Genomic DNA, 17,486 nt, shown 5'->3' on the forward strand with positions numbered 1-17,486 from the left:
TCGGGTAGAATACATCGTAGGAGAGGCAATGAATGACCACGTCGGTACAATGTCCCATCCACTATCACATACCTCGGAGCTTGATATAGTATTTTTCTTGCATCTTTTCTATCCTCATGTAGCTTTCCCATTATGAGGTATTCCATTATGGGAGTCATCCAGGTCGGTCTTGTGTCGATCATCTCGACCTCTACCATTTCTTCTGTCACGCTTGGACTATCCAAGAACTCCACTGACACTACGTTCAAGGTCATAGCTTCTTTGGTGGTGTCAAGCCTTGCCAAAGCGTCAGCATTAGAGTTCTGCTCGCGGGGTATCCGTTCAATAGTACTGTACTCAAATTCGGATAGCTCTCCCTTCACCTTAGATAAGTAGGTCGCCATCTGTTATATTATTTCATATAATATAATATTAGATTACATAATGTGAAAAAATGTGATTTGTCACACCTTGTAACATATTATTGAGAGTCACAAAATTGGACACATGTGTGTGCCCAAATGTGACATATTTTGGAGTTACAAAATAAGTTACAAATTTGTAACTCCCAAATATTACCCAATAATGTGAATATTATATGTTACACATTTGAGATTGGATTTCACAAAGTCATGATGATATATGACTGTTGGAGACATGTTTTTAAATCCTAATAGGTGTTTGGAGGTTACAAAATCATGTGGGAAAGGATTTGGAAAATCACATTTTTGGCTTAAAAAAGGCTATGGCCACGACCAATGTCTTTCCCTGGCCGCGGCCACAGGTGCATTTCATGCCAAATTTTCAGTTTTTTCCAAATGTGTTGAATGGTTCTAAAAACCCAAATAACTCCCAAATCTCAATTTTAATTCCATATTAATACAATTAAACATTGGTAACAACCATGGGGGTTGGTGGAATTTGAAATCCAAAGGGTATCTCAAACTCTATAAATAGGAGTGTAATGCTCACTTGTAAGACACATCATTTTCCATCCACAAAGCACTTGGCTAGAAAATACACCAAAAGGCTTGATAATTCCAGGGAGCTATTTCCTAGAGAGATCCCTTAGTGCTTAGAGAATAGGGGGAAATAAGCTTTTGGACAAAGGTCTTGAACCTTGTTCAAGTTCGTGATCCCCACTACTGTACACTTTGGTTGTGTGGGAGTTTGTTTTATTTTCATTCTTTTGATCTTGTTGATCCTGTTTACTTGTATTATTATTGTTTTGAGTTTGTAATCTTCTTCTTCTACATCTTTCTAGTTACTTGTATTTTGAGCAATTGAGTTGTAATATTTATTTAATCAATTACCTTGTCTATTGTATTTTTTTGCATAGAGTTGTATATTGGTTTTTCCATATTTCCATTGAGCAATAATAAATATTCTCTAACACCATCTTGGTACCTCGAGCTTGATATTCTCCCAATACTTGATGAACCACGAGCTGAGAATCGCTATAGCATTGGACGACATTCGCTTTGAGCTATCTTGCCACTCTCAGCCCAGATAGTAAGGCCTCATATTCAGCTTCGTTGTTGGATGCTTCGAATCCGAATCTCAGAGTTGTATGAAATTGATGTCCTTCTGGGGAGATTAGTATGATCCCAGCTCCCGATCTGTTCTCGTTTGATGATCCATCTACGAATATTTTCCACAGCTCATGCACTAGTTCCTTCAAAAGCTCCTCTTGAAATTCGGTGCATTCAGCCACAAAATCAGAAAGGGCCTAACTTTTGATTGAGGTCTATGGCACGTACAGTATCTCGAACTGGGTAAGTTTAATAGCCCATTTTAACAAACATCTGACGCTTCAAGTTTTTGCAACACCTTAAAGGTTGGTCGGTCATGACGTTGATTGAATGGGACTAAAAATTTGGCAGGAGCTTCCTGGAAGCTAATATCAGATAGAATGCTAACTTATCTATCAGTGGGTATCATGATTCATCTCTGAAAAGTATCTTGCTTATATATTATACTGGTTTTTAGCATGGTCTTCTTCTCGGACTAACATGACACTGACTGCATTTTCTATCACAGCCAAATAAAGGAACATAGGTTCTCCAGACATAGGCTTAGATAACACTGGGGGCTCGACTAGGTGTGTTTTTAGGTCGAGTAATGCCTGTTTGCACTCCTCAGTCCATTCAAATTTCTTGTTTCCCCTGATCAAGTTGTAACATTGTAGGCACTTGTCAGTAGATTTTGAAATAAAATGATTCAAAGCTGCCACCTTTCCAATCAGGCTTTGAACTTCTTTATGCGATCTAGGTGAGGGTATTTCTACCAACAACCTAATTTTCTCGGGATTTGCCTCTATTCCCCTCGTGTTGACTATGAAACCAAGATATTTTCCTAACATCACTCCTAACGTGCACTTCTGAGGATTCAACTTCATGTCATACCTCCTTACAATTTCAAAACTTTCTTTCATATCGGAGACATGGTTATTGGCAGTCTTGGATTTGATAAGCATATCATCAACATACACTTCCATAATTCTCCTGATCTGATTAGCGAACATTTTGTTAACTAAGCATTGATATGTAACTCCGACATTCTTCCACCCAAAGGGCATGACTTTATAACAGTATATGTTATTTGGGGTCATGAAGCTATTATGTTCTTGGTCCGCAGGATTCATCGCGATATGGTTATATCAAGAATACGCATCCATGAAGGACATAAGCTCGTGACCTATCGTGGCATCTACCAACTGATCAGTCCTTGCTAATGGAAAGGAATCCTTGGGACAAGCTTTGTTCAGGTCAGAGAAGTAGATGCAGGTCCTCCATTTCCTATTTGGCTTTGGGACCAGCACGGAATTGGAAACCCAGATCGGGTATTTTGCTTCACTAATAAACCCGCATTTTAATTGTCGAGCTCCTTCTTCCTCAAGAGCTTCAGCTCGGACTGTTCCCAAACGTCTAGAGATTTTTTAGGCACATTTTTGTCCAAATTTAGAGTGTGCATGATTACACTTGGGCATATTCCCACCATGTCTTCATGTGACCAAGCGAAAACGTCCAGATTCTCTTGTAAGAAATTGATTAGCTCCTTCTTCCTTTTATCATCAAGATTTTTTTCCAATCTTACTGACTCTTGAAGCTTCTTTGGGGTTAATGTTTACCTCCTCGAGCTCCTCAATAGCTTGGAGCTCTGACCTATCTTTGCCCATTCGTGGGTCAATGTCATCTCGTGGGGCAACGTCGCTATCCTTTGCTTCTTGAGGTTCTTCCGTCCCACAAGTAACTTCAACTTCCTGGGACTCCTTACCTCCGTCATTTATGACCATAGCTTGCTGCCCGAATTGTAATTTTCCCTTCATAGAAATGCTATAGCATTCTTTGGCTGCAAGTTGGTCACCTTTGACAGTGCATATTCCCACAGCTGAGGGGAATTTTATCGCTAGGTGGCGGATAGAGGTTATGGCTTCAAATGGCATCAATGCAGGTCGGCCCAAAATTGCATTGTATGCGGCTAAACAGTCGATTACCACGAACTCAAGTAACTTGGAGACAATTCGTGAGCCTTCTCCCAATGTTACCACAAATTCGATCATCCCAATGGCTGCTGACCCTTCACCAAAAAATCCGTACAGAGTCATTGAGGTCGCCTTCAATTCTGTGATAGATAACCCCATTTTTTCCAAGGTGGACTTGAAAAGTAGATTCACAGAACTCCCATTATCTACTAGTGTCCTCCGTACCCTCCGGTTGGCGAGCTGAACGGTTATGACCAAGGGATCGTTATATGGGAATTGGACGTGGCTAGCATCCTCTTCTGTAAACATGATTAGTTTTTTTTTCCAATCATTGGTGTCTCGATAACCGCGGTTCCAAGACGAACTCCACTCCGTTATGGGATTTCAGTTCCTTAATGTACCTCTTCTGGGCCCCTCTGCTCATGCCTGCCAGATGAGCTTTACTGGAGCTCCGGGAGCTGATGGAGGGTTTGGTCCAGCAGGTTGATTAGGAACCACCCGATTTCAGGCGTACTGGGCCAAAGGACCCGCTCTAATGAGTGTTATGGATCTCTCTTCACTCTTAGATGCGCTCCATATTATCCGTGAGGTCGGTATATATGGTGTAAACAGGCTAGAATTTCTCCGCAGATTTATTTTTATTTGTTCCGTTCTAGTCACCCTCACCATTTCCCTTCCTTTTTTTTACTCCCCCCTTGGTAACTATAGACAATGGTTTGAGTTGTAGCTACAATGTCCGTTATCACTCCAACGGGCTGGATAGGGATTTGGCTGGTTCCTGTGATGGAACCTCATGCCTCTTCAAGGTTAATCCACATTTGAGCTCATGCCAAGAACCCATCCACACTATTAACTCCTTTTCTCTATAATTCCTGCCACAAGTTGCCCGCAACAAGGATTCACGTCCTCATTGCCATGAGCTTGGAGCTGTCATCGGCATCCCTAGCTCATGCAGCGACATTGGAAAATATACTCAGATATGCCTTCAACGTTTCGCAAGGTTGCTGCTTTACATTGCCTAATGAATCAACCTTAACCCGAGCTGTCTCGGAAGCCAGGAATGCTTTTTGAAGTTAGAAGAAAACTTCTTCCATGAACTTATAGAATGCCTCTTGTATTGTTTAATCCACTGCCTGGCTTGCCTGATCAGAGTTGAAGGGAACAAAATGCACCTTAGGTCGAGCCCGACATTGTGGCCCATCATTATGGTGTTAAACATCCCGAGGTGGTTCGACGAATCTCCATCTCCATCAAACTTTGACAAGTGTGGCATTCTGAAGCCTATCGGATACTGGGATGAGCATTCTGGCGATCTCGCCCTGTAGGCATAGAACTCGGGGTGGCAGTTTTGACTGATCGACTTGGTTTAGATTGGTTATTCCTGTGGGACTTGTCAGACCCACTTTGCCTCTTTCCGACATTAATGTCGGTTGCGAGAGGGGGTAACTGAGCCAAAACCTCCTCAATTTGCCTGTTTGCCTTAGCAAGATGGCTTCTTAACTACATATTTTCTATCTCAACGGTAGTTAAGTAGTTTGGGTTTTGATTTGGTGGCAATGATGCCAAACTCCCAGTGTCGCCATGATCAACCAGTTGTTTTCCCGGACGTTGCTGGACTTCAGGGCCATGCTCGTTCGAAACAACGGTATGATGGCCCTCCTACCCACCAGGCTGTTCTATCTCATTATCGTGCATTGAGCGAGTGAGCACCATGATGAGATTCGATTGGGAATTTGATGAAGCACTAATTTCCCTCTCAATGAAAGCACCAAACTGTTGAGGCGGTTTTTCGCCAACAGTGTATTAAGAAATTATAAGGTAGATTAGTGCTTAGAACTAAACCGTAATGAAAAATGAAATGAATTCACAGGAACACAAATCTTTTACATGGTTCAGTAGTTAAAATCCACGAGTCTATATTATTGTTGTTTTCTCTCTAATTTGGCAGAGTTTCAGTATTACAGAATGATTGGTCCGTTTTCCTATCCAATATTCTCAATATTTATAGAGAAATTCCATGGACAGGTTTGGGTAACTGCATGAGTCAATCACACATGTACATATTTATTACATTTAATATATATTTCCCATTTATAATGGGTTATGATTTGATCATACAGTAAATGTTCTCCTAATATTTGAGACATTAAATATGACAGCCTGGTCATAAATAATCGTATAATGGGAATTTGAGTCTACAGGGATCCTTGAGTATGCAATATACTAGGATCACCACGAGCTGGATATACCCTCCAAGCTCATACTATGACAACTGTTTGAATATTCTGAGCTCGCGCTTCACAACTTCCGCTTCCCTAGCTCTTATGACCACTGTGCAAGTCGAGTTGCGTACGTGGATAATAAATAGACATCTTCCTTGGTTCTTTTTCCGTTTATTTATTTGCCAGCTATACCCAAGATAAGTGAATGAGCTCGTGCTGAAATCAGGGTACAACATTACTCATTGGAAACAATGTTAAGAAATTATTAGATGTGAAGAATTGGCTAAGCACTCAATTCTAGATGAAGGATTTGGGTGAAGCAAGTTATGTTCTAGGTATCCAAATCATTAGGGATGGAAAGAACAGACTCTTAGCACTATCTCAAGCAGCTTACATTGATAAAGTGCTTGAACGTTTCTCAATGATAAATTCCAAGAAAGAACGTTTACTGTCCCACCATGGAATTCATCTTTCAAAGAAGTAGTCTCACCGAACTCCTGAAGAGGAAGATGCAATGAGAAAAGTTCATTACGCATCTGCAGTTGGAAGTTTGATGTATAACATGTTGTGTACTAGACCAGGTTTGTACTATGCAGTGGGAGTAGTGAGCTGGTATCAGTCAAACCGAGGACCAAAACATTGGATAGCAGTTAAGCATATCCTGAAGTATTTAGGGCGGACTAGGGATTATATGATAGTCTACAAGGGTGGTGTTCTGAACCCTGTAGGCTACACCGATTTAGATTTTCAGACTGATGTCGATGACAGGAAGTCTACTTCTAGAATGGTATTTAATCTTGGGGGTGGAGCTGTGATATGGAGAAGCGTAAAGCAGTCTGCAATCTCAGATTCAACCATATAGGTTGAGTACATAGCTGCGTCAGAAGCAGCTAAGGAAATATTCTGGCTAAAGAAGTTCTATTCGAATCTTGGTGTTATTCCAGATATGGATAAACCTCTTGTATTGTTTTGTGACAATACATGAGCGATAGCCAACTCGAAAGAACCTCGTTGTCACAAGAGGAGTAAGAATATAGAAAGGAAGTATCACATTATTTGAGAATATGTGGTCAGGGGAGATGTGAAGGTTATGAAGATTGCATCTGAAGACAATCTTGCGGATCCATTTACAAAGACACTACCAGAAGCAACATTTGATAAGCATATCAAAGAAATGAGATTAGTAGAATTAAAGCATTAGTTTCAATTAGTGCAAGTGGGAGTTTTTTTGGGGTTTTGTGCCCTAATTAAAACCTAATTTTTTTGTAATCTCATTTATTATCAATAAAAGAATAGAAATCATTTTTTGACTTGGTCAATCACTTTGCTCACATATTTTATTTTCATGATTATTTGTTTAATATAAACTTATATTAAATCCCGAGCATATAGCTAATCGTATTTATAGTGACGTAATCACAGTGGAATATAAATATGATTAATTGTACAAAATAAGTTAATCATAAGATTAGTCAGTGCACAAGATTTACACTAAATTGCCAATCTATGATATGTTCTACTTACACATCACAGTGTTATGTTCTTTCCAAAACATTAGCAAAGTAGGTAAGGTCAGATGTATTTGTTACATCGGACTCGACCGATATTGATAGTAGATAGGATTTGCAAACATACCGTTGTTATCTATTCTAGTCATATCATATAGTTGACCATAGGTCAATTCAATCTTAATTATGAGTGGTTAGCATTCTAACTGATTGTATTATTTGAGTTCTTTGACTTGTTCGTTACCAGTTTACCTACGGACTAGCCCATACTTACATCTTGGGAACTCGGTAGTATAATTGAGTGGGAGTGTTAATCATAGATATGAATATCCATAGCTTCTGATGAAGAAGTAAAACAATGGTTTCCTTTTAGTTTGGTTCAAGGTGCTAAATGATAGAGATCTCATTTCAGTAATTAATATTAGTTTGCTGAAATATCATTTACAAGAAACTAAGTGTTTTAAGGATAAAATACAATGAGAAGTAAAATGGTATTTTAGTCTCATTTCATTGTAGACCGCCTATAGAGGACTGAGTGACAATTATGGTTGTAATAATGGATAATTAATAGCGTATCCATATTTGTTATAGAGCGTTCTATGAATTCTAAGAGTGGAATTCTGAGTTTTTAGTAGAGTCACGAGGAATTAATAAGTTAGTAAATTTATTTGTTAGATTTATGATAACTTATTGGAGTTTGATTTCATAGGCCCATGGTCTCCACTGTACCTTGAATAAAATCATCTAGATAGTCTCAATTAATAGATTTAATTATCAATTAGAATTATCAAAGTTGACCTGCTCAATTTTGGAAAGTTTCACACAGCTATGTAATTTAGAGAAGAAAAGAGAAATTAGGGCATATTTATTATTTAAGATAAATTAGTATTTAAATTAATAAATAAGTTTAAATCAAGGTTCAAATTATAAATAATAATTTGATTAAAGATTTATTTAATTAAATCAATATAAAATAATACAAGCCTTGATTTTAAGTCCAATGGGCTTATAATCATATGGAAAATTTCACGAGTCTAAAACCCATGATAATTTCGATCAGGGATGTTAATTGATTATTATTTTATTAATTTTTTAATTAAATAAATGACCTAATTGAGTCTATATAAGGAATGTTAAGTGACAGTGGAAAACATAAGTTCAGATTTCTGAATCACAAGTTTCTGATAGGTTTTAGATTATCTCTAAACATAAGTCATTTTCTAAGCCTCATTATTTTTTTCACTTCTTCTCTCTGTATCTACCTCATGTGTTGAGAATTGCTCACCCTAGTCTAGGTGATTCTGAGGATACTTTGGAAGACTTTGAAGAAATAGTAAGATCAGTTTAGTTATTTGGTAATACTCTGTGACAGAAAGGATACAAGGGTTAGAGAAATTGAAGGAATGACTCTATTATTACACTTTGTATAATGTAAGTATTCTTATCATTATTTCTCTTTGAATTCAATTTTAGAAACATGTTCTAGGTTGTCTCGTAATAACTTGTTTAGTATTAGATCTACATGAAAATAAATAAAGATCTTGTATAAGTTTTCCTAACACAACTTCCTCAAGGCCAACCAAAGGATGTACCTTATGATGGGCCCCTGCCTGATGACTCCTAGAACTTCGGAGAAGGGGTGAATACGATGGAAAGTATTATGAGGATGACGGAGAGGGGTACGAAAACCATGAGGCCATGAATCCCATGGATCCTGACGAAAATGATGTGGAACCTGAACACAAGGACCTAGAAGTGGTTCATTTGAGATGACAGGTCCTCGATCAAGAGGAAAGGATGGCAGAACAACAAGAGACCACCCCCCAAATGCAAGAATACCTCCTGGTTCTTCAAGAATTAATTGCTACTTAAGGATATACAGTTAATCCCCTAGTTGTTCCTCCCCCAAGAACTCAGCCACCCGTCCCACCTACAGGGACTGTTGTTCCCAACAATGCTACAACCCCTAATCCTCCTTTGGGACAATCCACTCATCACGGAGCTGGTCCTTCTAGCCCAATTCAAGACAAAGGGAAGGCCAAAGTGGCCAATCCCATAGAAAAATCAAACCCCCAAAAGAAGACTCCTCTTGCTCCAAAAACTAGGGTGGAACTAGGGCATTTCCCTAGGAAAGAATGAGTGAATCATGTCCCAGGATGGAATCACTCTAACAATCCGCAAGGGAAATGCCCGTAGGGTACCAGGCCCCGGAATGCTCCTAGATAAGATGACCAGGGAAGGCGTTTTTATCCCAGCGCATCTGTGAACAAGGGTCACAGAGGGAATATGCGGAAGGGGGAGCGGGAAGCTGTTAGTTTGGAAGATGACACATCCCACGTAGATTTGCAAGACGACGTCAATGCTCGAAATGACCAGGCCCATAAAGAAAAAATTCGCCCTCGGGGAGCCGACTTGAGGAATAACCTCAACGTCAGGAAGAATGAGAGATATCCCATTGAGATGGAATGGCCAGGCAGTTCATGGAACAACTAGGGTTAATGGCCTAACTAACTTAAAGACCTCAGACCATTAAAAACTACTAAGCATAACTACTATTTTGGAATACATACATAAAATAAATAAACTTAATTAGAAAATCCAAAATGTAGGATCCCATTGTTATTACATAAAATCATAAGGAAAACAAAATCTTTAATTAATTGTTCAAATACTAAATGCGGAAAAAAAACATAAATACATAATTAAAAAAAGACTTGAAACAAAATGTCATCCTCAATCTTTCCCATCAGTCTATTCATTCAGTTCTCGCCTAATACACATGCCAAAGCTACCATGATTTCGTCCTACCTTCCAAGCTTATTTTACTACACCATCTTAAATAAAAAGGAATTAGCCTAATGCCCAGTAAGGAAAAACTACTAAAACATATCATATGTCATAAAACGTAAGAACATAAATCATAAAACGTATGACGTAAAAACGTAAATCATAAAACATAGGACTACATTATTAATGGCCATTAACTAGTGTGTGATAAAAACCATCTAGGTCCTCTTGCTACTATTCAAGGTAGGTTTAACCACAATATAGTATATGATGAACTATTCGGTCCTCTTGCTACTATATGAGGTAGGTTAAATCATAACTATAGTCTACGACAATAATAAAAATCTTGGGATTTGCTTATTTTCTATCTAAGCAACTACATTTTGCCAGGTGACTACAACATAAAACATATAAATATATATACATACACACATACACACAACATATAAACATAATCATAACACATAAAATCTAACCTATTTCCCTTACCAAAAACTAGGATATTGGAGACAAGAGCGGGATTGAAAACACCTAAAACCAAACAGTATGATCCATAAGTTTTCTAAAGAAATGAAGATGAAGAGAAGATTTACACCATCAAGATAAGAACTAACCGAAAACCTTCAGTTTCAAGAAACTCAAACACCTAACCAAAAGCCATTATAACAAGTTAGGATTTTGAAGAAAATGAAAGAATAAAAGGAACTATAATGAGCTAAACCTGACGATAAAGAATACCTTGGATAGATTAGAACTTCGATTTACACCTCAAAACCAAAATATCACTCTATCTTACTGCCCAAGTGTTTAGAAAAGCTTAGATTGGAAAGCTTTTAACCCCAAAACCCTAGTGTTTATCTCAAGAATGAACTTAGCAGGTTGGAGGCTCTGAAGAATACTTGAATGATGATGCAAATGGCTGAGTGAAAGGTCCTACTTATAGAGTTCAAGGAATAAAACTAAGTCCTTTTTAAAATGAATAAATAAATGAAGAAAATCTGAATATTTTCTCAACAGATGCCCAGAACTCGGTCAAAAACGTTCAAGAGCAAGTCCAAGTTGTTGAGGGTTGTTTCTAGCTCGGATTCCACGAATTTTCAAACTATGCTAAAGGAGTCGATATATCGCCCCCTATAGGTGATATATCACCTCCCCCTTAGTCCCGAGCCTCTATGGTTTCGTTCGTGCGAAGTCGATGTGTGTTCCATATCTCCCATAGGCGATATATTGGCTCCTATAGCTGCGATCAACACTTTTTTGCACACTTTCAGCACACTTGAAATTTTTTAAAACCACTTTGACTGAGTAAGACGTATCCTAACAACTGAGGGAAGGTTTTGGACTTTCTAGGTTTATCCTTTATTGATTTATTCATATAAAATCCTTAAAACCTTAATAAACATACATGTGATAAGTGTCATGTTCTTAATTATTCTATCTAAATCTTAGGTTATAATAAATAATATTTCTAGGACCAGCTACATTAATAAAACCTTATGTTCAAATTAATATTTCTAAACTATATGCTAAACTTATAACACCCATTACTATCTCTATGAGTTTCCAACTAAATATTGGCTTGAACCAATAACCACGAAAACTAACATTCTACAACACTAGATACTACTATCTGGCTAAGTAAATTCTGAGACGCTACACTAGCCAATCTCAAAAAGGTCACGGACCACTTGGTTCAAAAATAAGAAGGTCGAGGTTCTGATTCAGAAGATGAAGAAAAGGAACCATGTGCAATACACATCCTAGACCTCGTGTTACATAAGGGGTTCAAGATGTTGGATATACCTGGCTACACCAGAAACATCGACCCTAGAGACCATCTATCCCACTACAATCGCCTGTAGCCCATGTATGCGACAACGACAAATGCCTATGCTTTTCAATCACCTTGGCCGGATCTGCCAAAGAGCAGTGGAAAAGGCTCAAGACAGGATCAATCTAATCTTGGTGTGGATTACAATCGAATTTTTGTAAGCAATTCGTAACTGCCCAGAAACTGGACATGGAGGTCAGTGCACTGACCAACATTAAGAAACATCTCCCTTTGGGCTTACATCCAACAGTTCACAGGGGAAGCATCAAAGACTAAGATGGATGATGGGCAACGATTAGTAGCCCTCTAGTCCAGAATCAGAACTGGAACCCCTCTCTGGGATGACATGCAACACGGTAAGGTGGCCACTCTTGAAGAGTTTATAACAAGGGCTCAAGGCTTCATCAACTGGGAAGAAGCTCGAATCCAAGAAGCACCACAACCAACAACACAAACCCTTGGGTATGGAACGCAGTACCTAGCGCCTCTAGCGATGTCCGAACCCCTGGATCTCTCGGGATATAGTTCGTGACACTGACCGCCTATGCGCTCGCTTCATCGGGATATGCTCCAACTTCTTCAGCACCTTTTTCTGGGTACGGAGTGGTACCGAATGGATATAGTGTCACTCCTGGAGAGGTTCAATCATCTCAGATTAAAGTAGTAGAGGTAAGTATAAACCTTTCTTAGGGAAAGCAATCCAGCAACAGTCAAAGCTGGACCGAGCCTGCAAAGAAGGGAAAGAGTTGGTATGAGCCCCCGTACATAGAATACACGAACTTGGTGGATACCCAAGAGAATATCTACCTTGAAATGGGCAACATAGTCACTACCAGAAACAAAGCCCCATGTTTAAAGGGGGAAAGAACCCGAGGGACGCAAGCAAAAGATGTGCATATCACAAGGGCATAAGCCATATAACTGAGGAATGTCGTTAGCTGAAGGACGAGATAGAGAATTTAATCAAGTTGGGGCACCTCCACCAATGTGTCCGGATGCTGATCGGAGTTCCGGGACTACCCGCGGCTCCCGGACAACCTTTTTCCTAGGGAACACAAGAACTATTTAGAACTCTTTAGGGAGGGTACGCTCCAGAACAGGGAGTACAAGTCCCTCAAGGGGCCCCAATAGTGTGACCTCCTGGAGGCCCTATAGTTCCTAGACCCGGGATGTCGTATCCACCTTGAACTATGCCCCCTCGAGTAGATAGCCGCATTGCCACCATCTCAGGAGGCCTGCATTTGGGAGGGCCATTTCGAAATTACCAAAAGAGATACATCACTGAACTCGACCACAGCCATGAGATGTGTCCGTTGGTCCGAATTCCAGCCCAGTGCCCAAAGCTGAAGAATCTACCGATAACGTTCACGGAAGAATATGCCTGAAATGTCCACTTCCGGCATCACGATCCTTTGGTCATTGATTCCCAAATCGCCAACAAATGAGTATCCTGAGTGTTGGTGTACAATGTGAATTCTTTCAATATCTTGTTCAAGTCGACTTTCATAGCGATCGGCCTAACAGAGGCGGACCTAGCATTGTGTCCAATGCAAATTTACGACTTCAATGAGGATTCATTACTCCTGATAGGAAAAATACAACTCTTTGTTACATTTGAGAACGATGTTCAAAACAAGTTCAAGTATTGCACATTCGTGGTGGGGGATTGTCCCATTGCGTATAATGTGATTTTTGGGCAACTCGCTCTAGTCGATTTTTGTACCGTTACCTCCATCCGCAACCTATGCTTGAAATTCTTGTGTGATAACGACGGAGTGGGGAAAATACGGGGAGATAAAAATAGCCCCTGGAAGTGTTATCACATCTCTGCTCGACCAATATTCATAGTCCGCGAAGTGCCCCTTGAAGAGGAGAATGTCGCTCTGATCTCACAACCACAGCCAGCATGGGAGGTGGTTCAGGAAGAAGACAAATTTGATCCCCGGATAGAGGCAGCTATAACGCCCTAGCTCCAGGGACCGTAACGGTGTACCTTGTAAACAGTGCTAAACTCGCTAATCGAGTCATTTGGCCAAGATCATGTAACTAAGTATGATTAGCGGTTTAGGGATTAAATTTTTTGGTTAAGATGTAACGTTTCATTAGAACATTTATTATATACATTGGGATCCCGAAAATATAATTTCAGAGTCTATTACAGGAAAATATTTACAACAGGCCGATCTAAGCGGCAAAATAGGGTTTAACCCTAGTTCCTCTTTTAAACCTCGACCGTGAGGTGGTCGAGCAGCTGCATATGTACACGTTAGCACCTAAGCTCTCCAACTCAAGGATGGTCCAGCTTTCTTTTGCCTTTACCTACACCACATAGCACCCGTGAGCCGAAGCCCAGCAAGAAAACCCAATATGCTCACGAACAGTAATAACATGTCATCAAATCATAGGGCATACGCCTAGCAAATATAGCCCTACTCAGACAGACAACAAATCCACGTAATGATTGGTATCCAGGATAAGAAATCCTGCCCTCCTGAGTGGATGACTATCAAGTCAATCTCACCCAAATAAGTGATTTATGCTAATGGTTCCAGTAACCATACCGTGCTGATAGCCCTGAATTAAAGAGTGACAGTGGTACAAGTCACTAGAATGGGGACAGCTCCCTTTAGCCTTGTGACGATAGGGTCACCATGGCTTAACAGATAAGTGATCCTTTCACTAGCTTAGATAGGATAGGTGCATGGTGATTAGTCACCAACACAACCTTCCTCAGGACCCTAGAGTCATAACTATGGAACAACGTTCTGTAGCTATGTGAAAAACAGTCATCGGGGCCCTATGCCCTGGCTCTCAGTAACCAGTCTCATACTAGCAAAGCGCTTGTAAGTTTCATCGACCCTAGGGTTGGTCCAGCATTAATACCCCATATGAGTCATTCAATGTTGATATCGATTAGATCTAATCTTCATTCGGCCCTGCGTCCTCGACGCTTATACCGTTTTTGACCCTAAGGTCAGTGAAATATGACCAGTGCTCAACCCGTTGTGAACTTGACTAATAAGTCACAGCCTCACAGACGGATCCGACACCATTGCCGATTCTGACTAATAAGTCAATGCTATACACAAGTAAGCAATGCCTCCAAACATATATCACATATCCAATATCCGAATACAGGGCATTCAGCATGCTTACTTAACAAATACCAATACAATTAGGATCATGCATAAACACAGAGGCTCAAGCTCTGAACAGTCTCATACTCAGTATACAGAGCATGTTCTAATCACATGTTTCTCGTGCATTGCATGCATCACATATAAACGTCCAACATACATTAAGTACAACCATGCATGTCACATATACACAGGGTGCAGTTTTCTTACCTCAGATTCGAGCTAGAATAAATAAAGGAACGACCCTTGAGAACGATCAACTTTTAATCCCTTAGCGGTCACCTAGTCATAACCAAATACGGGACACCATTAATAAAATAATCAACATAGGTTCCCAAACCAATATCTAGCCTCCGGGACATCAATCCACACTAAACCAGGTAGTAGGATCGATCCCGAGGCCTAAAGCTAGCATCCCCAAGTCAAAAACCCATTTCTGGCCAAAAATGCCTCCCTGGGCCGCGTCCCTCCTTAGCCGTGCCGCGGCTCACCTCTCTGACAGAGGCTCATCTCCGTCAGAAAACCACGCAGGCCGCGTCTCACCATAGCCAGGCCGCGGCTCATTATGCAAAACAACAAGAACCAGATTTTTCTCCCCTGTGTTTTCCTGGAAACCAAACCTTCAACCAGTCCCAAACATCATTCAAATACCCAATTCAACCCCTAAACATTATCTATATCAAACCCCCATCAAAACCCAATCAATCTTACTCAAAAACTTCCACTAATTCTCAACTTATCATCTCAAATTCTCAACTGAAAAACCAAAAGGAAAAACAGAGTATAACAAGGTTTTCATGGATGAATTTCCTTACCTCAAGTTTGATTTCGATCCCCTTCAATGGCTGAATCAAGTTCCTAAGCTCAAACCTTGATTTCCTAGCTTATTCCTTCAAATTGGCTTCAAAATTCCAAAGAGAGAAAGAGGGAAAATGGTGTACGGGTGAGGGAGAAAGATAAGGATGATGATGCTCTGTTTTTTACACTTCCATAGGCTTCTAAACTCAAAGGGCTGATATATAACTTAGGGGTGAAAAGACCATTTCGACCCTAGGTCAAATAAAAGCTTCTAAAGTCTCCCAAAGGGTAAAACTGTCCTTTCCCACCTATCTCGTTAATTATAATTAACGCTCTCCAATTCCCACTATTCTCAATAATCTCAAATACCAATAAATAATATCCCATTACCTTTTTATTCCCGGTAATGCTCTAATCATCGAAATGACCCCGAGACTCACCCCGAGCCCCGAACTTAAACCCGTTATGACTTGACCGAACACTTGCATTTCATGATCGTCTCATGCCGAATAGCTCGAACCAATCCACCTTATAATGTGGCTAATATATTAATCACAAACATGCACCAAAATACACAATTATGCCCACAACAACCAAATTACCAAAATGCCCTTATAATTATAATTACATCCATATGCATGCATTATCATCATATTATAATATAATTCACATAATCATGCATATGACCACTTAATATCATAATAAATCAATTATGGCCCCCCCGACCTCCTAATCAAGGTCCTAACCCTTATTAGGAAATTTGGGGCATTATAGCAGCAGTGCATTAGAACCTATGGAGGATATCGAAGAGGTGTGTATCCGTAACACCGATCTGACAAGAGTAATCCGGGTAAGAAGAAATTTGAATCTGGAGGTCATGGCCGCCATAGTTGCCTGAGTAAAAGAATACCAGGACGTCTTGGCCTTTTCCTACTCGAGTATGACCGGGATTGACTGCAACATCATATGTAACGCCCTAAACATCGACGAAAATGCAACTCCATTCCGGCAGAAGCGAAGGTCGTTGGGCGCGGAACGGGCAGAGGCCCTCAAATTAGAAATCGAGAAGTATTCCTTGATCAACTTCATCTGGGAAGCACTGTCCCCCTTTTGGATGGAAAATCTGGTATTGGTGCCGAAACCAAATGGGACATGGAGAACTTGCATAGATTTCATGGACCTCAACAAGGCGTATCAAAAGGATTGCTTTCCACTGCCCCGGATAAACCAGGTGGTGGATGCCAATTCTGGTTACGATTTGCTAAGCTTCATGGATTCCTACTCCAGCTACAACCAAATTTTGATGCACGTAGCAGACGAGGAACACACCATCTTCCAGATGGACAAGGGTGTATAGTGTTACATTGTCATGCCTTTTAGGCTTAAGAATGTTGGAGCCATATATCAAAGGCTTGTCAATAGAATGTTCCGGGACCTACTCAGGAAGAACATGGAAGTATACATAAATGACATGTTGGTCAAGTCCAAGACATCGGCCCAACATGTAGACGACCTGGTGGAAGCATTCGCCATTATCCGGAAGTATGCGATGAAGCTAAATCCCAAGAAGTGCACTTTTGGCATGGCATCTGAGAAGTTTCTAAGCTTTGATCGACATGTCATGGCCACGGAAACATAAAGTCATCAGGAGCCTAATGGGAAGAATAGTGGCTTTGAGCCACTTTGTGTCAAAGTCAACGGACAAGTCCATCCCATTTTTCAACATACTTTGTGGAAACT

The sequence above is a fragment of the Humulus lupulus genome, chromosome 1 (assembly GCF_963169125.1).
Source record: "Humulus lupulus chromosome 1, drHumLupu1.1, whole genome shotgun sequence".
In the NCBI taxonomy this organism is placed as follows: domain Eukaryota; kingdom Viridiplantae; phylum Streptophyta; class Magnoliopsida; order Rosales; family Cannabaceae; genus Humulus; species Humulus lupulus.